Below are 27,278 nucleotides of genomic sequence, written 5' to 3'. Positions count from 1 at the left end.
ATGGAGGCTGCACGGCTTGTTGCGACTTTTACTCTCATTTTCGTATACCTTAATGGAAGTCAAGCAGCTAAGCCACACATTGTGTTCATAGTTGCGGATGATCTAGGCTGGAACGATGTTGGTTTCCGTAATCCACAGGTTCTGACGCCACACCTGGACAAGTTGGCCAAAGCTGGAGTCATCCTCAACTCCTCCTATGTCCAGCCCGTGTGCTCGCCTTCCAGAAACTGCTTCATGTCGGGGTACTTCCCCTACCACACTGGACTACAGGACGGCGTCATCAGACCAACTTCTCCTGGATTTGTTCCCATTAAGTTCACCTTCCTCCCACAGAAGTTAAAGGAACTAGGATATATCACCCATGCTGTTGGGAAGTGGCATTTAGGCTTTTGCAACTTGAAATACACCCCGACCTATCGTGGGTTTGATACCTTTGTTGGGTATTACACTGGCGCCGAGGAATATTACAAGCACACAAGAGAATATGGCAAATTTTCTGGATATGATCTACACTTTAATACTTCTGTATATTCAGAAGCGAAGGGTAAATATTCAACGCGCGTGTTTGCAGAAAGAGCAGTTGATATCATCAAGTCTCACGATAAGGACACGCCACTTTATTTGTATCTGCCGTTTCAAGCAGTACATGAACCTCTACAAGTTCCTCCTGAGTATGAGAATTTGTACAAGCATATCCAGAACCTACCACGAAGGACCTACTGCGGTATGATCAGTGCTCTTGATGAAGCTGTTGCTAACATTACGAATGCTTTAGAGGAAACGGGACTCATTAACAACTTGCTGCTGGTGTTTACGACTGACAATGGCGGGCCTTATTACACTGCTTCTAACAACCTTCCTCTACGTGGAGCTAAAGCTACACTATGGGAAGGTGGGACGAAAGGCACAGGATTCATCTACAGTAAAAACCTTCTGAAGAAGACAGGCTATCTCAACACTGGAATGATGCATGCTGTAGACTGGTACCCGACCTTTGTGGAGCTGGCTGGTGGAGAGAACACAGACCCCAACATGGACGGAATCAGTCAGTACGACATGATCATCAATGGTGGCCCGAGTAAGAGGAAAGAGTTCGTCTACAACATCTATGACAAGTCCAACTCCTCAGCAATTAGATATGGTGACCTGAAACTGATGCGAGGTTCACCGGGATCTCACAATGATTGGAATCCTCTTCCACATGCTGATGAGACTTCAGATGTTCTTCTCCAGGAAAACAAGGACAAGTTCCCTCCTTATATGTTGTACAATATCACTTCCGACCCAACTGAACATTTCGACCTGTCTGCTAAGTACCCTGAGCTTGTAGCGATGATGAAACAACGCCTTGAGAACTGGGAGAAGACGCGAGTACCAGCTTATCAACCACCAGCTGACCCTAAATCAAACCCAGATCTCTATGGAGGCAACTGGAGCCCAGGGTGGTGCTGAATGTTGTATTCTGTTGGCTAGCAGGAACCCCCACAGTTAATATCATTGACAATCAGTGACAAAATGCGTGATTGATACTTTTCAGTTTGATCCCATTTGTTGTTGTGTTATAATTACCAGTCAGTGTACGGTTGGTTTAATGACAACCCGTAGTATTAATGAAGACATGGCTGCTTTATCGATTTCAACTTTTTTAATGTTGCGTTTTGAGACAGAGGTTTGCACCTTACTATCACCTGTATCTAAAGGTCGCATTGAAAGAATAAATCAGTTGAAATCCTTCATGAAAGTCTTCAGTTATACGTTAATGTCTTGATGATGTAACCTGTTGGCAAAGGAAATTACAAACCGATGTTTGATTGTGGCTAACATTGAAACAAACAAGAAATGGTTATTTGATGGCGAGATATTTGATACGAGTGTCATAGCTGTGTTTATGGACCTCAAGACTGCAGTGTATCGGCTACTGCTGTCAGCCTAGTGACGTTTCGATAACGTTTGTAATTTTGGGGTTAATTTTTTTCCTGTCAGTTTTTATATCATCAATTTTCGATGTAGCGAGGACGGATATAGTACTATCAACCATCAGCATTATAGAACATATTTACTCATATCTGTTGCATTTATGTGAGTAGCCACCTATAAAGACGAGAGCCTAATTATGTCTGAGTTAATCTTTGCCTCCGGGATGGAGTAGATTTATTGTTGAAATAATGTATAGATGCGGATTGTTAAACTACATGATGTATTGTGAAGCAATTCATGTGTAACACTAAAAACACTTTACCATTAAAGTGGTACAACCACAAGTGTCCTTAATCGTCTTATCAATATCTATATGTATACGACGACAACATAAAGCCTAAATTTTAACCTTGATGTGCCGATAATGTAGGTCCTTTTATCTTGGCCTACTTCAACATCTGCTGGGCGGTTTGGTTGCCTTGTACTTCATTCCTCCGCTCGTCATAACAAAGTCCAGACTGGTATATATTTAGATACAATATGTGAAGGCCCTTCTTAAAGTGGCGTAAAACTATTAGCACTCATTTTCACCCTTCTTATAACATGGGACCCGTTAAGATCCGGGGTAGAGTAAGTAGGTCTTCAGCAACCCATGATTGCCGACAAAGGCGACTATGCTTGTCTTAAAAGGCGACTAACGGGATCGGGTGGCAGGCTCGCTGATTTTGTTGATGCATGTCATCGTATCCCAATTGCGTGGACCGATGCTCATGGTGTCAGTCACTGGATTGTTTGGTCCAGACGCTATTATTTACAGATCGCCGCCATATAGCTGTAACATTGCTGAATACGGCGTTAAACAACAAACAAACAAAAAATCGTATAACATCGAGCATTCCACCCGGCTCACCTCAATCCTATAGAGCATCTCGGCCAGCAGTCGGTGTTCATATTGGAACTGTATGCACAGGTTTTACCAATTCACGTGACTACCACATTACACAACACAACATGGCGGCAGTTGTTCTATATCAAATAGGATCCCTATTTTATATTAACAATAGGAACATATCTTTTATCAAAATCAACCATTGAACTATATGCGGGGTGGTCGGTTTGAACGAAACTTACAGATAAATTATGCAATAAAATCACCGTTGCACGAGTTATTATGTAGATAACGAGTAATCTGAGTGGGTCCAAATGCGAACATCTCAGAATGTCTGTGAAACAATCTGACTGGAGGGCACCTTAGCAATATAACCGTTTTAAGTAAAGTAGCGCCATTAAAACTTGTTGACTTTCTATGTCATATCATTGCAGCGGTTGAAGAAGGAAAGTCAATTCATGACGATGTTTTTACATGACATGCAGAACATGGTTAAAAACTATACAATGCTAAATAGATGCTTATAGCATATACTCAAGTATCGTATACTATTGTAACGACCACATATACCTGATGATGTATACCACATAAATAGTTGGAGAAGTAATATTTCAACTGATACAATCAGTTTATCAGGACTCTCTGTCGAGTTCTAACGACAAACACATTTCAGAGGCTAGATGTTAGTCTATCAGAACCCTTGGTTTTTCATATGAGACATACAAAGATAAATAGTCCTGATACCCGGGTCGAATGTGGGCACGCGTAAGCGGCTAATGTCCACGTAGCACCATATGTGCAGAGGAGGCGATAAAGCTAGATGCACAATGCACCAGGTTCGATAAAGCTAGATGCACAATGCACCAGGTTCGATAAAGCTAGATGCACAATGCACAAGGTTCGATAAAGCTAGATGCGCAATGCACCAGGTTCGATAAAGCTAGATGCGCAATGCACCAGGTTCGATAAAGCTAGATGCGCAATGAACCAGGTTCGATAAAATCAGATCAGCAATCCCCAAGTGGCAACCATGAAGGCTGGCTTGTTTCGACTATTGCTAAAATTTTCGTTTTTCTTTATATATAGAAGTCAAGCAGCTGAGCCACACATTGTGTTCATCGTTGCAGATGATCTTGGTTGGACCGACCTTGGTTTCCGTAATCCACAGGTACTGACGCCACACCTGGACAAGTTGCCCATGTTGACAACGACGTAGACATGCATATGCCCAAGTGCTTGACAACGAAATATACAGGCATATGCTCATGTTCACAACGACTTATGTATGCATATGCTCATGTTGACAACGACGTAAGTATGCATATGCTCATGTTGACAACGAAATATATAGGTATATGCTCATGTTGACAACGATTTATACAGGCATAAGCTCATGTTGACAACGACTGCATATATTGACATGCAATCAGAGGTCTTGACTTGTCAAACGACACATACCTAGATATAAATAACCCCGAACTCCCGGGTCGGATATGAGCAATGCCGCTGTGTATTGTCACATGTATAACGGCTAATGTCCACGTAATATCACATGCGCAGAGGTGCCGATAAAGCTAGATGCGCAATGCACCAGTCTCAATAGACCAGATCAGCAGTACACAGGTCTGCAACATGGAGGCTGCACGGCTTGTTGCGACTTTTGTTTTTATTTTCGTTTACCTTCATGGAAGTCAAGCAGCTAAGCCACACATTGTGTTCATAGTTGCGGATGATCTGGGCTGGAACGATGTTGGTTTCCGTAATCCACAGGTTCTGACGCCACACCTGGACAAGTTGGCCAAAGCTGGAGTCATCCTCAACTCCTCCTATGTCCAGCCCGTGTGCTCGCCATCCAGAAACTGCTTCATGTCGGGGTACTTCCCCTACCACACTGGACTACAGGACGGCATCATCAGGCCAAATTCTCCCGGATTTGTTCCAATCAAGTTCACCTTCCTCCCACAGAAGTTAAAGGAACTAGGATATAGCACCCATGCTGTTGGGAAGTGGCATTTAGGCTTCTGCAACTTGAAATACACCCCGACCTACCGTGGGTTTGACACCTTTGTTGGGTATTACACTGGCGCCGAGGACTATTACAGGCACATAAAATCATTTGACAATTATTCTGGATATGATCTACGCTTTAACACTTCTGTATATACGGAAGCGAAAGGTAAATATTCAACGCGTGTGTTTGCAGAAAGAGCAGTTGATATCATCAAGTCTCACGATAAGGACACGCCACTTTATTTGTATCTGCCGTTTCAAGCAGTACATGCACCTCTGGAAGTTCCCCCTGAGTATGAGAATTTGTACAAGCATATCCAGGACCTACCACGAAGGACCTACTGCGGTATGATCAGTGCCCTTGACGAAGCTGTTGCTAACATTACGAATGCTTTAGAGGAAACGGGACTCATTGACAACTTGCTGCTGGTGTTTACGACTGACAATGGCGGGCCTTTTCACGGTGCTGCTAACAACCTTCCCCTTCGTGGATCTAAGGCTACTCTATGGGAAGGTGGGACGAAAGGAGCTGGATTCATCTACAGTAAAACCCTTCTGAAGAAGACGGGCTACCTCAACACTGGAATGATGCATGCTGTAGACTGGTACCCGACCTTTGTGGAGTTGGCTGGTGGAGAGAACACAGACCCCAACATGGACGGAATCAGTCAGTACGACATGCTCATCAATGGTGGCCCGAGTAAGAGGAAAGAGTTCGTCTACAACATCTATGACAAGTCCAACTCCTCAGCAATTAGATATGGTGACCTGAAACTGATGCGAGGTTCACCAGGACCTCACAGTGATTGGTATCCTCTTCCACACTCCGGTGAGGGATCAGATGACCCTCCCAAGGAAAACGTGTACCAGTTTCCTCCATATATGTTGTACAATATCTCTTCCGACCCAACTGAACATTTCGACCTGTCTGCTAAGTATCCTGAGCTTGTAGCGATGATGAAACAACGCCTTGAGAACTGGGAGAAGACGCGAGTACCAGCTTATCAACCACCAGCTGACCCTAAATCAAACCCAGATCTCTATGGAGGCAACTGGAGCCCAGGGTGGTGCTGAATGATGTATTTTGTTGGCTACCAGGAACGCTACAGTTAATATAATTGACAATCAATGACAAAATGCGTGATTGATACTTATCAGTTTAATCCCATTGATTGCTATGATTAGCCATTAATAAATGGTTGTCATGGCTGCCTTATCGATTTCAACTTCATTTTTCTTTCAATGTGGCGCTTGGAGACAGATGTTTGTACCTTACTAGCATATGAATTAATAACTAAACATGCACAAGTATTCAATCATACGTTGATGTCTTGATGATGTAAAATGTTGGTCAAAATAAAGTACACACCTCTGTTTGATGGTAGCTAAAATGAAACAAACAAGAAATGGTTATTCGATGGTGATATAGTTGATACGGGTGTCATGGTTGTGTTTTAGACCTCAAGTTTGCAGTGTTTCGGCTTCTGTTGTCAGCCTAGTGACGTTTTGATAGCGTTTGTATTTTTTTGGTCAATTCCAATTTTCAGGTGTACACTTTTTTATCCCGGCAGTTTATATTCGAACAACTTCCCTTATAGTTCCATAAAATATAAACCATTAGCATTAACGAACATAATTACCGATGTATGTTGCATTCATGTGAGTAACCACCTGTAAAGACGAGAGAGATTTATCTATTTCCATAGTATGTGTGAGTTAACGTTTGCATCAAGGATGGAGTAGATTTGCTTGTTTGTTGTTTAACGCTGCACTCAGCTTTACGGTCTGATCAGCTGATCACGGTCTGCAAATAATCGAGACTGGACCAGACAATCCAGTGATTGATATCATGAGCATCAATCTACGATAACCACGGTCCCCTCTTAAGACAAGACCAATTCTAACCTGGATCTTCACGGGTTGAGGAAGTAAGATTTATTCATATATATTAAGTATGTTAAACTAATTACTTTGTTGTATAGCAGTTCATATATAAACTAAGAAAGCTATGCAAGTAAAGTAAATACAGTTTCGTCTTACCTGTATGCAAATAAAAGGGACAAAAAACATTCCACATTAATAAGAACTTTCTGCCAACATCAGTGTCGATTGTACGATTCCGACTACATCATTAGCACTTGTTCACCTGAAAACAACGCGAGAATATATCTTCCACGTGTCTACCAGAAAACATATTTTTTGAAATCTTTACTGAGGCCTTGATTGGTAGCCTTGACCAGACAACCTCTTAACAAGAGTTTGACGCTCTTTGCACTCTTTGAACTCTTGGTAAAAAGTGAGTGAGTGAGTGAGTTGGTTTTAACGCCGCTGTTAACAGTATTCCAGTTATATCACGGTGTGTCAGCTTAATGTGGGAGTAAAGCCCGAAGTGATGTAGATCAGAGACGTTTACCACTTCGGTGAAGCCCACGAGCACGGGTATGGTGCTGACAAACCTAGAAACATAATCGTGGCGAACCGGGATTGGAACAAAAAAACATAGATTTCTGGCGTGCCCAAGGGACCCAACTCAGCACAGCGAATCGCGGCGCCTTAGGCGACTTGGCCACCCATGCCCCCCTTGATAAAAAAAGCATGCTCGATTGTACCTCAAAAGTTATTAAATGTAGACACAAGGTGCTGGAATAGTGTTCGACTTAAAGGGTAAGTTGACGTTTGGAAAGTAAAAGTCATCCCTTTTTTCATACAGTCTTGTAGAGAGCATTTTGTCACTCTGAATCTTTATGCATAGATCTAAATATGAAACATATGAGACGGTCTTACTGGTGTCCTTTATTTCTATTTTTAGACAATCTGAAAACCTAAATTTTAACCTCGATGTGCTGATAAAGCAGATATACACGTGTTTTGACCTAGGCCTATTTCGATATCTCCTGGGCTATATGGTAGCCTTGTGGTTAATTCGTTGGTTCGCCACCTAAGTCCAGGCTCGGATATCCTTCCATACAATATGTGTTGACACTTCTTGAGTTCCCCGCCGCCACATTGCTAAATAAAAGCGGTGTAAAAGTATTTGCACTCATTTTCCTCTTCATATGACACCGAGCATTCCTCCGGGCTCACCTAAACCCCAAAGATCATCTCGTCCGCCATTGAGGCAATCCATATTAGAACTGTATGCACTGGTAGTTTGTAGTCACTACCACATTACACAACACAGCCTCCATATCAAATAGTGTCCCCTATTTGTATAAACAATCTTTTTTGATATATGGTCTTTTCTCATAATCGATCGTTGAACTATATGCGTTGTGATCGGTGTGAATGTAGCTATGCAATGCCACCACTGTTGCACGATATCTTATGTAGATAACGCATAAGGTGAGCTGAAATGTGTGTGTGCGTGCGTGCGTGCGTGCGTGCGTGCGTGTGTATGTGTGGCTGCTTGGACTAGTCCGGACTGATGCCGATTTATTGTGCTAGCTCATTGTGATACCACGCCACAGTTTAACATGAATACCCCACTCAGACACAGTATACTGACTCCGAGCCAAGCAGTCCCTGTTGTAGCCGCTTAACAATAAGTTCCAATCGTTTAACGTCTTTTGGTATGACGCGGCCGGGGATCGAACCCCGAACCTTCCGCTCTCAGGGCGGACGCTCTACCACTAGACCACGGAGGCGGTCAGATAACGCACAGGCTGACTGGGTCCGAATAAGAACATCTAACTATTTTAAAACAATCTGACTATAGGGCGCTTAAGCAAAAGAACCGTATTTGGAAAAGTGGCGCCATTAAAATTTGTTTACTTTCTATGTCATATCATTGCTTTCGCCGCAAAGAGCCACGTCACCCAATCATGCCAGGATCCGCGGTCGTTGGTCGTGTGTTTGCCGCATTTATGATCCTTGGTCTGACAATACCATAACCATCCTCGCGAGTTTCATCAAAGTGGCAAACATGTCACAGTGAAACGAGGAAATAATGACAATAAAACTTAAGGAGTTATATCATTCGGTTGTTCACTCGTCTGAGTCGTCGTATTTGGGCTGTGCAAAGTTGCCTCCCATAGACGCGTCAGTGTTCATGGATTCGAATCCCGGTTGGACCCTGATAATGTTCCTTGGTTTGTCAGCACCATACGCATGCTGGCGGGTTTCATCAAAGGATGATGCAGGATGATGAACCCGTTGAAAACAGAAAGTCAATGAGTGAGTGAGTGAGTGAGTTTGGTTTTACGTCGCTTTTAGCAATATTCCAGCAATATCCCGGCGGGGGACACCAGAAATGGGCTTCACACATTATACCCATGTCGGGTTTCGAACCCGGGTCTTCGACGTGACGAGCGAACACTTTAACCACTAGGCTACCCGACCGCCCCAGAAAGTCAATGATTGACGATATTTTTTGTAATGACATGCAGAGCATGGTGAAAAACTATACCACCAGAAGGTCAATAGAGACAATAATCAAATATGGCGACACCTAGACCTGGCCACCCGTGTCCCCTACCGTACATAATCATGTTGACTAGGGTGATGAGGAAGCTGCTAATGGTCATAAGTAAGTTGACTATGGTTTGAAGTAACATGGATTGCTTGAACTGACATGGGGGCTGATTGATATGTGTTGATTGTGTTTGTTTGTTGGTTAACGCCTCTCCCTCCAATATTCCGGCTACAACTGTATGTGACGGCAGCCTGTAAATATTAGAGTCGAGTCGAGACAGATCAGTGATTGATTGTATGCATAACGGTCTACGCCGTCGGGGTCAGATAAATCGGGGACAAATCAATTAAGTTTCAAATACCTAGAATTGAGTCTCGTAGAATATTTGATTATTATGACATTAAACTTATGCATGCTGATCTTACCAACGACTTAATCAGTTGATGTGTATGTCTGTCATACAGACCCTGAAACAAATATATCCAATACAGCAAATGCACGTTTATAATAGTTGGCAAGTCTAGATTACTGGAGTTTCCGAAGAGAGTCTTTAGATTCCTTTCATTATATTGTAGTGAGATAAATTAAAAACTCCTTTTCTCTGCAAAATATTTTTATTTCAGAGACGAGATGTTTGTCTATCGGAGTCCTTGACTTCTCATACCACACATTCATAGAAAAGTACTCCTGATACCCAAGTCGGATGTGAGCAATATCGCTTATCATTGTCACGCGTTCAGCGGCTTATGTCACGTAACATCACATGTGCAGACGAGGCGATAAAGCTAGATGCGCAATGCATCGGTGTCGATAAAACCAGATCAGCAATACACCAGCGTCAACCATGGAGGCTGCACGGCTTGTTGCGACATTTGCTCTCATATTGGTTTACCTTAGTGGAAGTCAAGCAGCTAAGCCACACATTGTGTTCATAGTTGCGGACGATCTGGGCTGGAACGATGTTGGTTTCCGTAATCCACAGGTTTTGACGCCACACCTGGACAAGTTGGCCAAAGCTGGAGTCATCCTCAACTCCTCCTATGTCCAGCCCGTGTGCTCGCCTTCCAGAAACTGCTTCATGTCGGGGTACTTCCCCTACCACACTGGACTACAGGACGGCGTCATCAGTCCAACTTCTCCCGGATTTGTTCCAATCAAGTTCACCTTCCTCCCACAGAAGTTAAAGGAACTAGGATATAGCACCCATGCTGTTGGGAAGTGGCATTTAGGCTTCTGCAACTTGAAATACACCCCGATCTACCGTGGGTTTGATACCTATGTTGGGTATTACATGGGTGATGAGGACTATTACAGGCACACAAAAACATTTGACAATTATTCTGGATATGATCTACGCTTTAACACTTCTGTATATACGGAACCAAAGGGTAAATATTCAACGCGCGTGTTTGCAGAAAGAGCAGTTGATATCATCAAGTCTCACGATAAGGACACGCCACTTTATTTGTATCTGCCGTTTCAAGCAGTACATGCACCTCTGGAAGTTCCCCCTGAGTATGAGAATTTGTACAAGCATATCCAGAACCTACCACGCAGGACCTACTGCGGTATGATCAGTGCTCTTGATGAAGCTGTTGCTAACATTACAAATGCTTTAGAGGAAACGGGACTCATTGACAACTTGCTGCTGGTGTTTACGACTGACAATGGCGGGCCTTATTACACTGCTTCTAACAACCTTCCTCTACGTGGAGCTAAGGATACACTATGGGAAGGTGGGACGAAAGGAGCTGGATTCATCTACAGTAAATCTCTTCTGAAGAAGACGGGCTACCTTAACACTGGAATGATGCATGCTGTAGACTGGTACCCGACATTGTTGGAGTTGGCTGGTGGAGAGAACACAGACCCCAACATGGACGGAGTCAGTCAGTACGACATGCTCATCAATGGTGGACCGAGTAAGAGGAAAGAGTTCGTCTACAACATCAATTACAAGTCCAAATCTGCAGCAATTAGATATGGTGACCTGAAACTGATGCGAGGTTCACCGGGATCTCACAATGATTGGAATCCTCTTCCACAGTCTGGTGAGGGATCAGATGTCCTCCTCCAGGAAAACAAGGACAAGTTCCCTCCATATATGTTGTACAATATTACTTCCGACCCAACTGAACATTTCGACCTGTCTGCTAAGTATCCTGAGCTTGTAGCGATGATGAAACAACGCCTCGAGAACTGGGAGAAGACGCGAGTACCAGCTTATCAACCACCAATGGATCCTAAATCAAACCCAGCTCTCTATGGAGGCAACTGGAGCCCAGGGTGGTGCTGAATGTTGTATTTTGTTGGCTACCAGATACGCTACAGTTAATTTCATTGACAATCAGAGACAAAATAGTGAGTATAGTTTTTCGCCACTTTTAGCAATATTCCTGCAATATCACGGCGGAGGACACAAAAAAATGGGCTGTACACAATGTAGACATGTGCGGAAACGAACCCGGGTCTTCGGTGTGACCAGCGAACACTTTACCCACGAGACCTCCCCATTGACAAAGTGCGTGATGGGTACTTTTCAGTTGAATCCCATTGATTGTTGTGTTACCCGTTAATGTACGGTTGTTGAAGTGACAAGCATTGTCAATGAAGATATGGCTGCCTTATCGATTTCAACTTCTCTATTTTTTCAATGTGGCGTTTCGAGACAGACGTTTGAACCTTACTATCACAGGTATCTAAACGTCGCATTGAAAGAATAAATAAGTTGAAACCCACAAGTCTTCATTCAAACCTTAATGTCTTGATGCTGGACAAAAGAAAAGCGCCCATGTTTGATGGTGTCTAAAAATGGAACAGACAGGAAATGGTTATTCGAGGGGGTATATTTCATACGGTTCTGTTTTAGACCTCAAGTCTTCAGAGTTTCGGGGACTGTTGTCAAATAAGTAACGTTTTGATAACGTTTGTAATTCTTATTCAAATCCAGTTTTCAGGAGTACACTTTTGTTTGATTTATCCAGGCAGTTTATATTGGATCAATTATCGATGTAGCGAGGACGGATATAGTATCGGTAACTATCTACGATCAGCATTAACGAACATAATTACTCATGTCTGTTGCAGTCATGTGAGTAACCACCTATAAAAACGAGAGCTGATTAATCTTTACTTTCATTGTAATGTCGGAGTTATTCTTTGCATCAGGGCTGGATTAGATTTATTCATACTTTTACATCTAAATAGATTTATTCTGAAATAAAATTATCCATCTTGCAAAACATATTCGTAAAGACAACTCCTCCATATATGTTGTACAATATCACCTCCGACCCAACTGAACATTTCGACCTCTCTGCCAAGTACCCCGAGCTTGTAGCGATGATGAAACAACGCCTTGAGAACTGGGAGAAGACGCGAGTACCAGCTTATCAACCACCAGATGACCCTAAATCAAACCCAGCTCTCTATGGAGGCAACTGGAGCCCAGGGTGGTGCTGAATGTTGTATTCTGTATTCTACCAGGAACGCTACAGTTAATATCATTGACAATCAATGACAAAATGCGTGATTGATACTTTTCAGTTTGATCCCTTTGGTTGTTATGTTATAATTACCAGTCAGTGTACGGTTGGTTTAATGACAACCCGTAGTATTAATGAAGACATGGCTGCTTTATCGATTACAACTTTTTTAATGTTGCGTTTTGAGACAGAGGTTTGCACCTTACTATCACCTGTATCTAAAGGTCGCATTGAAAGAATAAATCAGTTGAAATCCTTCATGAAAGTCTTCAGTTATACGTTAATGTCTTGATGATATAACCTGTGGGCAAAGGAAATTACAAACCGATGTTTGATTGTGGCTAAAATTGAAACAAACAAGAAATGGTTATTTGATGGCGAGATATTTGATACGAGTGTCATAGCTGTGTTTATGGACCTCAAGACTGCAGTGTATCGGCTACTGCTGTCAGCATAGTGACGTTTTGATAACGTTTGTAATTTTGGGGTTAATTTTTTTCCTGTCAGTTTTTATATCATCAATTTTCGATGTAGCGAAGGCGGATATAGTACTATCAACCATCAGCATGAGCGATCATATTTACTCATATCTGTTGCATTTATGTGAGTAGCGACCTATGAAGACGAGAGCTTATTCATGTCTGAGTTAATCTTTGCCTCCGGGATGGAGTAGATTTATTGTTGAAATAATGTATAGATGCGGATTGTTAAACTACATGATGTATTGTGAAGCATTTCATGTGTTATAATAATAATAACACTTTACAATTAAACCACAATACACACTTTAGTGTCCTTAATCGTCTTATCAATATCTATATATATACGACGACAACATAAAACCTAAATTTTAACCTTGATGTGCCGATAATGTAGGTCTTTTTATCTTGGCCTACTTCGATATCTGCTGGGCGGTTTGATTGCCTTGTACTTCATTCCTTCGCTCGTCATAACAAAGTCCAGACTGGTATATATTTAGATACAATATGTGAAGGCCCTTCTTAAAGTGGCGTAAAACTATTAGCACTCATTTTCACCCTTCTTATAACATGGGACCCGTTAAGATCCGCGGTAGAATAGGTCTTCAGCAACCCATGATTGCCGACAAAGGCGACTATGCTTGTCTTAAAAGGCGACTAACGGGATCGGGTGGCAGGCTCGCTGATTTTGTTGATGCATGTCATCGTATCCCAATTGCGTGGACCGATGCTCATGGTGTCAGTCACTGGATTGTTTGGTCCAGACTCTTTTATTTACAGATCGCCGCCATATAGCTGTAACATTGCTGAATGCGGCGTTAAACAACAAACAAACAAAAAATCGTATAACATCGAGCATTCCACCCGGCTCACCTCAATCCTGTAGAGCATCTCGGCCAGCAGTTGGTGTTCACATTGGAACTGTATGCACAAGTTTTACCAATTCACGTGACTACAACATTACACAACACAACATGGCGGCAGTTGTTCTATGTCAAATAGGACCCCTTTTTTGTATTAACAATAGAAACATATCTTTTATCAAAATCAACCATTGAACTATATGCGGGGTGGTCGGTTTGAACGAAACTTGCACCCAAGCATGCAATAAAATCACCGTTGCACGAGATATTATGTAGATAACGAGTACGCTGAGTGGGTCCAAATGCGAACATCTCAGAATGTCTGTGAAACAATCTGACTGGAGGGCACCTTAACGATACAACCTTTTTGAGTAAAGTGGCGCCATTAAAACTTGTTGACTTTCTATGTCATATCATTGCAGCTGTTGAAGAAGGAAAGTCAAATTATGACGATGTTTTTACATGACATGCAGAACATGGTTAAAAACTATACAATGCTAAATAGACGCTAAATAGCATATACTCAAGTATCGTATACCATTGTAACGACCACATACACATGATGATGTATAACATATAAATAGTTGGAGAAGTAATATTTCAACTGATAAAATCAGTTTATCAGGACCCTCTATCGAGTTCTAACGACTTACACATTTGATATGTATTCAGTGACTTAGTGTCATACAGACCCTGAAAGAAGTTTGTCTAATACAATCCATGCAAGTCTCTAATAGTTGGCTAATATTGATTACTGTAGTTTTCAACGAAAGTACCTAGGCTCCTTTTTATAATATAAAGATGAATTAACAATTGTTTTTTCTGTAACATATTTTCATTTCAGAGACTAGATGTTTATCTATCAGAGGCCTTGAGTTTTCGTATAGGACATACAAAGATAAATAGTCCCGACACCCGGGTCGAATGTGGGCAATATCGCCGAGTCTTGTCACGCTTAAGCAGCTGATGTCCACGTAGCATCATATGTGAAGACGAGGCGATAAATCTAGATGCGGAATGCACCAGTGGCAACCACGGAGGCAGCACGGCTTGTTGCGACTATTGCTACAATTTTCGTTTTTCTTTATGGAAGTCAAGAAGCTAAGCCACACATTGTGTTCATACCTGCAGATGGTCTAGGTTGGAACGACGTTGGTTTCCGTAATCCACTGGTACTGACGCCACACCTGGACAAGTTGCCCATGTTGACAACGATTTATACAGGCATATTCCCATGTTCTTGACAACGGCTTATATAAGCATATGCTCATGTTGACAACGGCTTATATAGGCATATGTCATGTTGACAACGAATTGTATATCTATCTGTCTGTCTGTCTGTCTGTCTGTCTCTCTGTCTGTCTGCCCGCCCGCCCGCCCGCCCGCCCGCGTGCGTGCGTGCGTGCGTGCGTGCGTAGGTAGGTAGGTAGGTAGGTAGGTAGGTAGGTAGGTTGGTAGGTAGGTAGGTAGGTAGGTAGGTAGGTAGGTAGGTAGGTAGGTAGGTAGGTAGATATTGATATGCAATCAGAGACTTGTCAAACACATACCTAGATATAAATAACCCCGATCTCCCGGGTCGGATATGAGCAATGTCGCTGTGTATTGTCACATGTATAACGGCTAATGTCCACGTAATATCACATGTGCAGACGGGGCGATAAAGCTAGATGCGCAATGCAACAGTCTCAATAGACCAGATAAGCAGTACACAGGTCTGCAACATGGAGGCTGCACGGCTTGTTGCGACATTTGCTCTCATATTGGTTTACCTTAGTGGAAGTCAAGCAGCTAAGCCACACATTGTGTTCATAGTTGCGGATGATCTGGGCTGGAACGATGTTGGTTTCCGTAATCCACAGGTTCTGACGCCACACCTGGACAAGTTGGCCAAAGCTGGAGTCATCCTCAACTCCTCCTATGTCCAGCCCGTGTGCTCGCCTTCCAGAAACTGCTTCATGTCGGGGTACTTCCCCTACCACACTGGACTACAGGACGGCGTCATCAGTCCAACTTCTCCCGGATTTGTTCCAATCAAGTTCACCTTCCTCCCACAGAAGTTAAAGGAACTAGGATATAGCACCCATGCTGTTGGGAAGTGGCATTTAGGCTTCTGCAACTTGAAATACACCCCTGTCTTCCGTGGGTTTGATACCTATGTTGGGTATTACATGGGTGGTGAGGACTATTACAATCACACAAAATCATTTGACAATTATTCTGGATATGATCTACGCTTTAACACTTCTGTATATACGGAACCAAAGGGTAAATATTCAACGCGCGTGTTTGCAGAAAGAGCAGTTGATATAATTAAATCTCACGATAAAGACACGCCACTTTATTTGTATCTGCCGTTTCAAGCAGTACATGAACCTCTACAAGTTCCCCCTGAGTATGAGAATTTGTACAAACATATCGAGAATGAAGAACGAAGAACCTACTGCGGTATGATCAGTGCTCTTGATGAAGCTGTTGCTAACATCACAAATGCTTTAGAGGAAACGGGACTCATTGACAACTTGCTGCTGGTGTTTACGACTGACAATGGCGGGCCTTATTGGCATGCTGCAAACAACCTTCCTCTACGTGGAGCCAAAGCTACACTATGGGAAGGTGGGACGAAAGGAGCTGGATTTATTTACAGTAAAACCCTTCTGAAGAAGACGGGCTATCTCAACACTGGAATGATGCATGCTGTAGACTGGTACCCGACCTTTGTGGAGTTGGCTGGTGGAGAGAACACAGACCCCAACATGGACGGAATCAGTCAGTACGACATGCTCATCAATGGTGGCCCGAGTAGTAGGAAAGAGTTCGTCTACAACATCTATTACAAGTCCAAATCTGCAGCAATTAGATATGGTGACCTGAAACTGATGCGAGGTTCACCGGGATCTCACAATGATTGGAATCCTCTTCCACAGTCTGGTGAGGGATCAGATGTCCTCCTCCAGGAAAACAAGGACAAGTTCCCTCCATATATGTTGTACAATATCACCTCCGACCCAACTGAACATTTCGACCTCTCTACTAAGTACCCTGAGCTTGTAGCGATGATGAAACAACGCCTTGAGAACTGGGAGAAGACGCGAGTACCAGCTTATCAACCACCAATGGATCCTAAATCAAACCCAGCTCTCTATGGAGGCAACTGGAGCCCAGGATGGTGCTGAATGTTGTATTTTGTTGGCTACCAGAAACGCTTCGGTTTATTTCATTGACAATCAGAGACAAAATAGTGAGTATAGTTTTTCGCCACTTTTAGCAATATTCCTGCAATATCACGGCTGAGGACATCAAAAAATGGGCTGTACACCTTGTAGACATGTGCGGAAACGAACCCGGGTCTTCGGTGTGACGAGCGGACGCTTTACCCACAAGACTACCCAACCTCCCCATTGACAAAGTGCGTGATTGGTACTTTTCAGTTGAATCCCATTGATTGTTGTGTTACCCGTTAATGTACGGTTGTTGAAGTGACAAGCATTGTCAATGAAGTTATGGCTGCCTTATCGATTTCAACTTCTCTATTTTTTCAATGTGGCGTTTCGAGACAGACGTTTGAACCTTACTATCACAGGTATCTAAACGTCGCATTGAAAAAATAAATAAGTTGAAATCCACAAGTCTTCATTTAAACCTTAATGTCTTGATGCTGGACAAAAGAACGCGCCCATGTTTGATGGTGTCTAAAAATGAACACAGACAGGAAATGGTTATTCGATGGGGGTATATTTCATACGGTTCTGTTTTGGACCTCAAGTCTTCAGAGTTTCGGGGACTGATGTCAGATAAGTAACGTTTTGATAACGTTTGTAAATTGTATTCAAATCCAGTTTTCAGGAGTACACTTTTCTATGATTTATCCAGGCAGTTTATATTGGATCAATTATCGATGTAGCGAGGACGGATATAGCATCGGTAACTATCTACGATCAGCATTAACGAACATAATTACTCATGTCTGTTGCAGTCATGTGAGTAGCCACCTATAAAAACGAGAGCTGATTAATCTTTATTTTCATAGTAATGTCGGAGTTATTCTTTCCATTAGGGCTGGAGTAGATTTATTCATACTTTTATGTCAATTGTTGATTAATCTTTATGGATCCGTATTGTTAAACTACTTGATTTGTTGTATCGCAATTCAACTAAACAATAATAAATCTTTTCAAGTAAAGTTGTACGACCACAATACAGTACATTGGTGTCCTTTATCATGTTATCTGTACTAACGGAAAAGAGTAACTGTGCTTCATATAGAGTTACATCTAAATAAATTTATTCTGAAATAAAATTATGCATCTTGTAATACATATTCATAAAGACATCTCCTCCATATATTTTGTACAATATCACCTCCGACCCAACTGAACATTTCGACCTTTCTGCTAAGTACCCCGAGCTTGTAGCGATGATGAAACAACGCCTTGGGAACTGGGAGAAGACGCGAGTATCAGCTTATCAACCACCAGATGACCCTTAATCAAATCCAGCTCTCTATGGAGGCAACTGGAGCCCAGGATGGTGCTGAATGTTGTATTCTGTTGGCTACCAGGAACCCCCACAGTTAATATCATTGACAATTAGTGACAAAATGCGTGATTGATACTTTTCAGTTTAATCCCATTGATTGCTATGATTAGCCATTAATAAATGGTTGTCATGGCTGCCTTATCGATTTCAACTTCATTTTTCTTTCAATGTGGCGCTTGGAGACAGATGTTTGTACCTTACTAGCATATGAATTAATAACTAAACATGCACAAGCATTCAATCATACGTTGATGTCTTGATGATGTAAAATGTTGGTCAAAATAAAGTACACACCTCTGTTTGATGGTAGCTAAAATGAAACAAACAAGAAATGGTTATTCGATGGTGATATAGTTGATACGGGTGTCATGGTTGTGTTTTAGACCTCAAGTTTGCAGTGTTTCGGCTTCTGTTGTCAGCCTAGTGACGTTTTGATAGCGTTTGTATTTTTTTGGTCAATTCCAATTTTCAGGTGTACACTTTTTTATCCCGGCAGTTTATATTCGAACAACTTCCCTTATAGTTCCATAAAATATAAACCATTAGCATTAACGAACATAATTACCGATGTATGTTGCATTCATGTGAGTAACCACCTGTAAAGACGAGAGAGATTTATCTATTTCCATAGTATGTGTGAGTTAACGTTTGCATCAAGGATGGAGTAGATTTGCTTGTTTGTTGTTTAACGCTGCACTCAGCTTTACGGTCTGGTCAGCTGATCACGGTCTGCAAATAATCGAGACTGGACCAGACAATCCAGTGATTGATATCATGAGCATCAATCTACGATAACCACGGTCCCCTCTTAGACAAGACCAATTCTAACCTGGATCTTCACGGGTTGAGGAAGTAAGATTTATTCATATATATTAAGTATTTTAAACTAATTACTTTGTTGTAAAGCAATTCATATACAAAATAAGAAAGCTATGCAAGTAAAGTACATACAGTTTCGTGTTATCTGTATGCAAATAAAAGGGACAAAAAACATTCCACATTAATAAGAACTTTCTGCCAACATCAGTGTCGATTGTACGATTCCGACTACATCATGAGCATGTGTTTATAAATCACTGTGAAAAAGTGATGATACCAGGTGTTCGCGATAATGTGTACTCTCCCGGTGGCACCGTCACAAACACATGCAAAGGCGAGTCACTTGTTCACCTGAAAACAACGCGAGAATATATCTTCCACGTGTCTACCAGAAAACATAATTTTTGAAATCTTTACTGAGGCCTTGATTGATAGCCTTGACCAGACAACCTCTTAACAAGAGTTTGACGCTCTTTGCACTCTTTGAACTCTTGGTAAAAAGTGAGTGAGTGAGTGAGTTGGTTTTAACGCCGCTGTTAACAGTATTCCAGTTATATCACGGTGTGTCAGCTTAATGTGGGAGTAAAGCCCGAAGTGATGTAGATCAGAGACGTTTACCACTTCGGTGAAGCCCACGAGCACGGGTATGGTGCTGACAAACCTAGAAACATAATCGTGGCGAACCGGGATTGGAACAAAAAATCATAGGTTTCTGGCGTGCCCAAGGGACGCAACTCAGCACAGCGAATCGCGGCGCCTTAGGCGACTGAGACACCCATGCCCCCCTTGATAAAAAAAGCATGCTCGATTGTACCTCAAAAGTTATTAAATGTAGACACAAGGTACTGGAATAGTGCTCGACTTAAAGGGTAAGTTGACGTTTGGAAAGTAAAAGTCATCCCTTTTTACATACAGTCTTGTGGAGAGCATTTTGTCACTCTGAATCTTTATGCATAGATCTAAATATGAAACATATGAGACGGTCTTACTGGTGCCCTTTATTTCTAGTTTAGACAAACTGAAAACCTAAATTTTAACCTCGATGTGCTGATAATGCAGATATACACGTGTTTTGACCTAGTCCTATTTCGATATCTGTTGGGCTATTTGGTAGCCTTGTGGTTAATTCGTTGGTTCGCCACCTAAGTCCAGGCTCGGATATCCTTCCATACAATATGTGTTGACCCTTCTTGAGTTCCCCGCCGCCACATCGCTGAATAAAAGCGGTGTAAAAGTATTTGCACTCATTTTCCTCTTCATATGACATCGAACATTCCTCCGGGTTCACCTAAACCCAAAAGATCATCTCGTCTGGCATTGAGGCAATCCATATTAGAACTGTATGCACTGGTAGTTTGTAGTCACTACCACATTACATAACACAGCCTCCATATCAAATAGTGTCCCCTATTTGTATAAACAATCTTTTTTTATATTCGGTCTTTTCTCATAATCGATCGTTGAACTATATGCGTTGTGATCGGTGTGAATGTAGTTATGCAATGCCACCACTGTTGCACGATATCTTATGTAGATAACGCATAAGGTGAGCTGAAATGTGTGTGTGTGTGCGTGCGTGTGTATGTGTGGATGATGCCGATTTATTGTGCTAGCTCACCGAGATGCCATGCCGCAGTTTAACATGAATACCCCACTCAGACACATTATACTGACTCCGAGCCAAGCAGTCTCTGTTGTAGCCGCTTAACAACAAGTTCCAATCGTTTAACGTCTTTTGGTATGACGCGGCCAGGGATCGAACCCCGGACCTTCCGCTCTCAGGGCGGACGCTCTACCACTAGACCACGGAGGCGGTCAGATAACGCACAGGCTGAGTGGGTCCGAATAAGAACATCTAACTATTTTAAAACAATCTGAATAAGGGACGCTTAAGCAATAGAACCGTATTTGGAAAAGTGGTGCCATTAAAATTTGTTTACTTTCTATGTCATATCATTGCTTTCGCCGCAAAGAGCCACGTCACCTAATCATGCCAGGATCCGCGGTCGTTGGTCGTGTGTTTGCCGCATTTATGATCCTTGGTCTGACAATACAATAACCATCCTCGTAAGTTTCATCAAAGTGGCAAACATGTCACAGTGAAATTAGGACAAAATGACAATAAAACCTTAGGAGTTATATCATTCGGTTGTTCACTCGTCTGAGTCGTCGTATTTGGGCTGTGCAAAGTTGCCTCCCAGTGTCAGTGTTCATGGATTCGAATCCCGGTGGGCCCTGGTAATGTTTCTTGGTTTGTCAGCACCATACGCGTGCTGGCGGGTTTCATCAAAGGATGATGCAGGATGATGAACCCGTTGAAAACAGAAAGTCAATGAGTGAGTGAATGAGTGAGTGAGTTTGGTTTTACGCCGCTTTTAGCAATATTCAAGCAATATCGGGGTGGGTTGGGGGGTGGGGGGTGGGGGATGGGGGGGGGGGGGGGGACACCAGAAATGGGCGTCACACATTATACCCATGTCGGGATTCGGGTCTTCGACGTGACGAGCGAACACTTTAACAACTAGGCTACCCGACCGCACCAGGAAGTCAATGATTGGCGATATTTGTACATAACATGCAGAGCATGGTGAAAAACTATACCTCCAGAAGGTCAATAGAGACAATAATCAAATATGGCGACACGTAGACCTGACCACCTTTGTCCCCTACCGTACATAATCATGTTGACTAGGGTGATGAGGAAGCTGCTAATGGTCATAAGTAAGTTGACTATGGTTTGAAGTAACACGGATAGCTTGAACTGACATGGGGGCTGATTGATATGTGTTGATTGTGTTTGTTTGTTGATTAACGCCTCTCCCTCCAATATTCCGGCTACAACTGTATGTGACGGCAGCCTGTAAATATTAGAGTCGAGTCGAGACAGATCAGTGATTGATTGTATGCTTAACGGTCTTCGCCGTCGGGGTCAGATAAATCGGGGACAAATCAATTAAGTTTCAAATACCTAGAATTGAGTCTCGTAGAATATTTTATTAGTATGACATTAAACGTATGCATGCTGATCTTACCAACGACTTAATCAGTTGATTTGTATGTCTGTCATACAGGCCCTGAAACAAATATATCCAATACAGCAAATGCACGTTTATAATAGTTGGCAAGACTAGATTACTGGAGTTACCCAAGAGAGTCTTTAGACTCCTTTTTATTATATTGTATTGAGATAAATTAAAAACTCCTTTTCTCTGCAAAATATTTTTATTTCAGAGACGAGATGTCTGTCTATCGGAGTCCTTGACTTTCATACCACACATTCATAGATAAGTAGTCCTGATACTCGGGTCGGATGTGAGCAATATCGCTCAGCATTGTCACGCGTTTAGCGGCTAATGTCCACGTAACATCGCATGTGCAGACGAGGAGATAAAGCTAGATGCGCAATGCATCGGTGTCGATAAAACCAGATCAGCAATACACCAGTGTCAACCATGGATGCTGCACGGCTTGTTGCGACTTTTACTCTCATTTTCGTTTACCTTCATGGAAGTCAAGCAGCTAAGCCACACATTGTGTTCATAGTTGCGGATGATCTGGGCTGGAACGATGTTGGTTTCCGTAATCCACAGGTTCTGACGCCACACCTGGATAAGTTGGCCAAAGCTGGAGTCATCCTCAACTCCTCCTATGTCCAGCCCGTGTGCTCGCCTTCCAGAAACTGCTTCATGTCGGGGTACTTCCCCTACCACACTGGACTACAGGACGGAGTCATCAAGCCGGCTTCTCCTGGATTTGTTCCAATCAAGTTCACCTTCCTCCCACAGAAGTTAAAGGAACTAGGATATATCACCCATGCTGTTGGGAAGTGGCATTTAGGCTTCTGCAACTTGAAATACACCCCGATCTACCGTGGGTTTGATACTTTCGTTGGGTATTACACTGGCGCCGAGAACTATTTCAATCACACAAGAGAATATGACAAGTTTTCCGGATATGATCTACACTTCAACACTTCCGTATATACGGAAGCGAAAGGTAAATATTCAACGCGTGTGTTTGCAGAAAGAGCAGTGGATATCATCAAGTCTCACGATAAGGACACGCCACTTTATTTGTATCTGCCGTTTCAAGCAGTACATGAACCTCTACAAGTTCCCCCTGAGTATGAGAATTTGTACAAGCATATCCAGAACCTACCACGCAGGACCTACTGCGGTATGATCAGTGCTCTTGATGAAGCTGTTGCTAACATCACGAATGCTTTAGAGGAAACAGGACTCATTGACAACTTGCTGCTGGTGTTTACGACTGACAATGGCGGGCCTTTTCACGGTGCTGCAAACAACCTTCCCCTTCGTGGATCTAAGGCTACACTATGGGAAGGTGGGACGAAAGGAGCTGGATTCATTTACAGTAAATCCCTTCTGAAGAAGACGGGCTACCTCAACACTGGAATGATGCATGCTGTAGACTGGTACCCGACCTTTGTGGAGCTGGCTGGTGGAGAGAACACAGACCCCAACATGGACGGAATCAGTCAATACGACATGCTCATCAATGGTGGCCCGAGTAAGAGGAAAGAGTTCGTCTACAACATCTATGACAAGTCCAACTCCTCAGCTATTAGATATGGTGACCTGAAACTGACGCGAGGTTCACCGGGATCTCACAGTGATTGGTATCCTCTTCCACACTCCGGTGAGGGATCAGATGACCCTCCCAAGGAAAACGTGTACCAGTTCCCTCCATATATGTTGTTCAATATCTCTTCCGACCCAACTGAACATTTCGACCTCTCTGCTAAGTACCCCGAGCTTGTAGCGATGATGAAACAACGCCTTGAGAACTGGGAGAAGACGCGAGTACCAGCTTATCAACCACCAGATGACCCTAAATCAAACCCAGCTCTCTATGGAGGCAACTGGAGCCCAGGGTGGTGCTGAATGTTTTATTTTGTTGGCTACCAAAACACTGCAGTTAATTTCTCTCTGACAATCAAGGGATTAATACCTTTCAGTTGAAAATCATTGTGATTTTTTTCCACTACATACTAATGTGTCTTTTAGAGGCAAGCCGTAGTATCAACGAAGGCATGACTGCCTTATCGATTTTAACTTCTTTGTTCTTGTGGCGTTTCGAGACAGATGTTTGTAGCTTACCAACCCCTGGACCTAAACGTCGCATTGGAATTATCCATAAATTGACATTCACATGTAATGTCTTGATCATGTGTATACGATCAAGTTCGATATAGCGAGGACGGACATAGTACCGGTAACATTGTCATCTACCATCAGCATTAACGAACAACAAGGGGTCGGGTAGCCTAGTGGTTATAGCGTTAGCTCGTCACGCAGAAGACCTGTGTTCGATTCCCGACATGGATACAATGTGTGAAGCCCATTTCTGGTGGCACCCCTCCAACCTCACCCCACCCCTACCCCCGCCCGTGATATTGCAGGAATTTTGCTAAAAGCCGCGTAAAACCGTCACTCACTCACTCATTCACTAACGAACAAGATTACTCATCTCTGTTGCATCCAAGTAAGTAGCCTCCTATTAAGTATATTTATCTTTTTTTCATCTTAATGCCTTAGTAGATTTATTCATATACTGAAACTCTATGAAAACGCATATTCGATTTTTGGTGATATTTAGCAAAATGGAAACAAACATCAAATTAAGTTGTTCTGGCTATTTAGGCATGAGATAACTAACACAACTCTTTCGCCGTTCAGCCCGTATTGCATCCAATGTGTTTGAAGAGGGACTTGAGCAGAAAATTCATCTTGTCTGATTTCGAGATAATTTTGCGCTTTCATCGTGTCTCAGGACTTGTATATTAATAGTTGAATTATATATATCCGGATTGTAGGCTCGGATATACTTCGACAGAATATGTGACCCTTCCTGGTGTCCTCCACTTCCACTTTGATGAAATAAAAGCAGTGTAAAAGAATTATCTTGTCCAGCATTGTGAGAATCAAAAGTGGAACTATAAGCACTAGTTTTACTAGTTCATGTGACCATCACATTACACAACCTGGCGGCAGTTGCTTCATATCAAATAGTATCCCTAATTTGTATTAACAAATCTCTTCTTATAATCAATCGTGGAAATTTTGAAATATCGCTACAGTTATAACACGTAAATTTGTTTGTTTGTCTGTTTGGCGTTTAACGCCGCACTCAGCAATATTCCAGCTATTGGACGACGGTCTTTAAATAAATGTATCTGAACCAGACAATTCAGTGATTGACTTCATGAGCATCAATCGACGCAATTGGGATACGATGATATGCATCAACCAAGTCAGCGAGCCTGACCACCAGATCCCGTTAGTCGCCCCTTACGACAAGTATGGGTTGATGAAAACTTTCTCTAACCCAGACTCTTCACGGGACGATAACACGTGAAATAACGAAATAAATCAAGTGGGGCCGAACGTGAAAATGGGATTTGGAAAATAAGTTAACCGTTTTAGGTAAATTGACGCCATTAAAATGTATTAATATTCTGTGTTATATCATTGCATGTTTTGAAGACAATTTTGACGATAGTTTAACATAACATGCAGAACATAGTTCAAAATTACACAACGTTACCACCTAAAGGTTAATTGAGACATAATTAAGTGTTGTTTATAATGTTAACCTCCACATATACCTGATGACATATAACACACAAACACTTTGAGCAGTAATATTTTGATGAGTAAAATCAGCTAGATTTAGAACTGAATATATCATGTGAACCAAAACAATACAGAAAACGTGAACTTGATGCTGAGAGATTGTACAATATAAATTGATCGAATTCGTAATTTGCGTGTTTGTTTCTGTTCTTTATTAAATGTTAACAACAATTTCATTGTTTTCTGTCTCGGCACAAAACATGAAGACTTCTGAGACATCATGATGACTCTGACTCTCACTCTAATTGTAAGGACTTTAACGAGGTCACGGCTAAAAATTGCTAATTATATTGGGTTTGTCAATCCGGCACGTTCAACATGGTATTTACGAGTCATGAGAGACGCCAAATTTAGCGTTATTGGTATTGGACGAGATTTCCCATTTTGACCTTGGGGATTTCAAGAGTCCAAAGGATCTCCTGATCACACGAAAGGGTTGTGGAATTGCAAGGATAGTAATCTCGCCATTTTAACCGTTGTTTAGAAACTCAAAGACGAGTAAACACTAGAAAACGATTATCTCATTTAAAGTATCTCTTGGACGTATTTAAGGCTTTTAAATTCATATTTCCATGTGTTGTTGATGGAATCTCTGAAGTGCATATCTTCAACTATTACAAACAAAAGCTATTTGAAATGGCATTCTCCTTTGTGGAATCCGTTTCCATGTTTCCGTTATGGAACATGTGCTAAGACACTTGTTTAGAATTGAAAAGAATAGAATATTCAAAAACGTGATTTTGAAACAAAAGTGTTGAGCAATTCTATGATCAAACGGTTTTTGCTAGCATGTTTAGAGTTTTTCCTACAGAATACAAACACAGGTAATTTTACCACCGTTGTTAAAAGGCGTTTTGATAACCACATATTGTCGTTGGGTTTCAGCAATAAACACAAGGTTCAAGAAACTTTTCAAATTTCATAACTTTTACTTAAAAAGGAATCAAATGAGTCACAAGGGTGCAAAAAGCGTTTCATTATATCACCGTCTTTCTGTTTTTAAAATAAAAATGGTTACTACTAGTCAGATAATGCTCGGCACTGAATCAAAGTCTCTTTAAGATGCGTTTGGCGTGGCGTTTGTTGTTAAGATGCCTGAAATAATCATATATCGCCAACTCTCATGCACAAATGATTGACATTTTCGCTTCCACTCAAATAAAAGATTAAAGTCGGTGCACTCTTTCTGAAATATAATTACATACTACTCCAC

At 42.1% G+C, this 27,278-nt stretch overlaps 5 pseudogenes; all 5 read left to right on the top strand.

Moving 5' to 3' along the window:
- LOC139479057 (arylsulfatase J pseudogene) lies at positions 1–1,698 on the top strand (annotated as a pseudogene).
- A 2,686-nt stretch (positions 1,699–4,384) lies between these two features.
- On the top strand, positions 4,385–6,069 carry LOC139479133 (arylsulfatase B pseudogene; annotated as a pseudogene).
- A 3,947-nt stretch (positions 6,070–10,016) lies between these two features.
- Positions 10,017–12,500, top strand: LOC139478991 (arylsulfatase B pseudogene; annotated as a pseudogene).
- A 3,221-nt stretch (positions 12,501–15,721) lies between these two features.
- LOC139478639 (arylsulfatase B pseudogene) lies at positions 15,722–18,464 on the top strand (annotated as a pseudogene).
- Positions 18,465–22,806: 4,342 nt separating this feature from the next.
- On the top strand, positions 22,807–26,125 carry LOC139478823 (arylsulfatase B pseudogene; annotated as a pseudogene).
- The last annotated feature ends 1,153 nt before the right edge of the window (positions 26,126–27,278 follow it).

Source organism: Haliotis cracherodii, unplaced genomic scaffold (genome assembly GCF_022045235.1).
Source record: "Haliotis cracherodii isolate W230 unplaced genomic scaffold, xgHalCrac1.p SCAF_4, whole genome shotgun sequence".
In the NCBI taxonomy this organism is placed as follows: domain Eukaryota; kingdom Metazoa; phylum Mollusca; class Gastropoda; order Lepetellida; family Haliotidae; genus Haliotis; species Haliotis cracherodii.
Note: the sequence above shows the minus strand (reverse complement) of the source record. Positions and strands in the feature narration are given on the sequence as shown.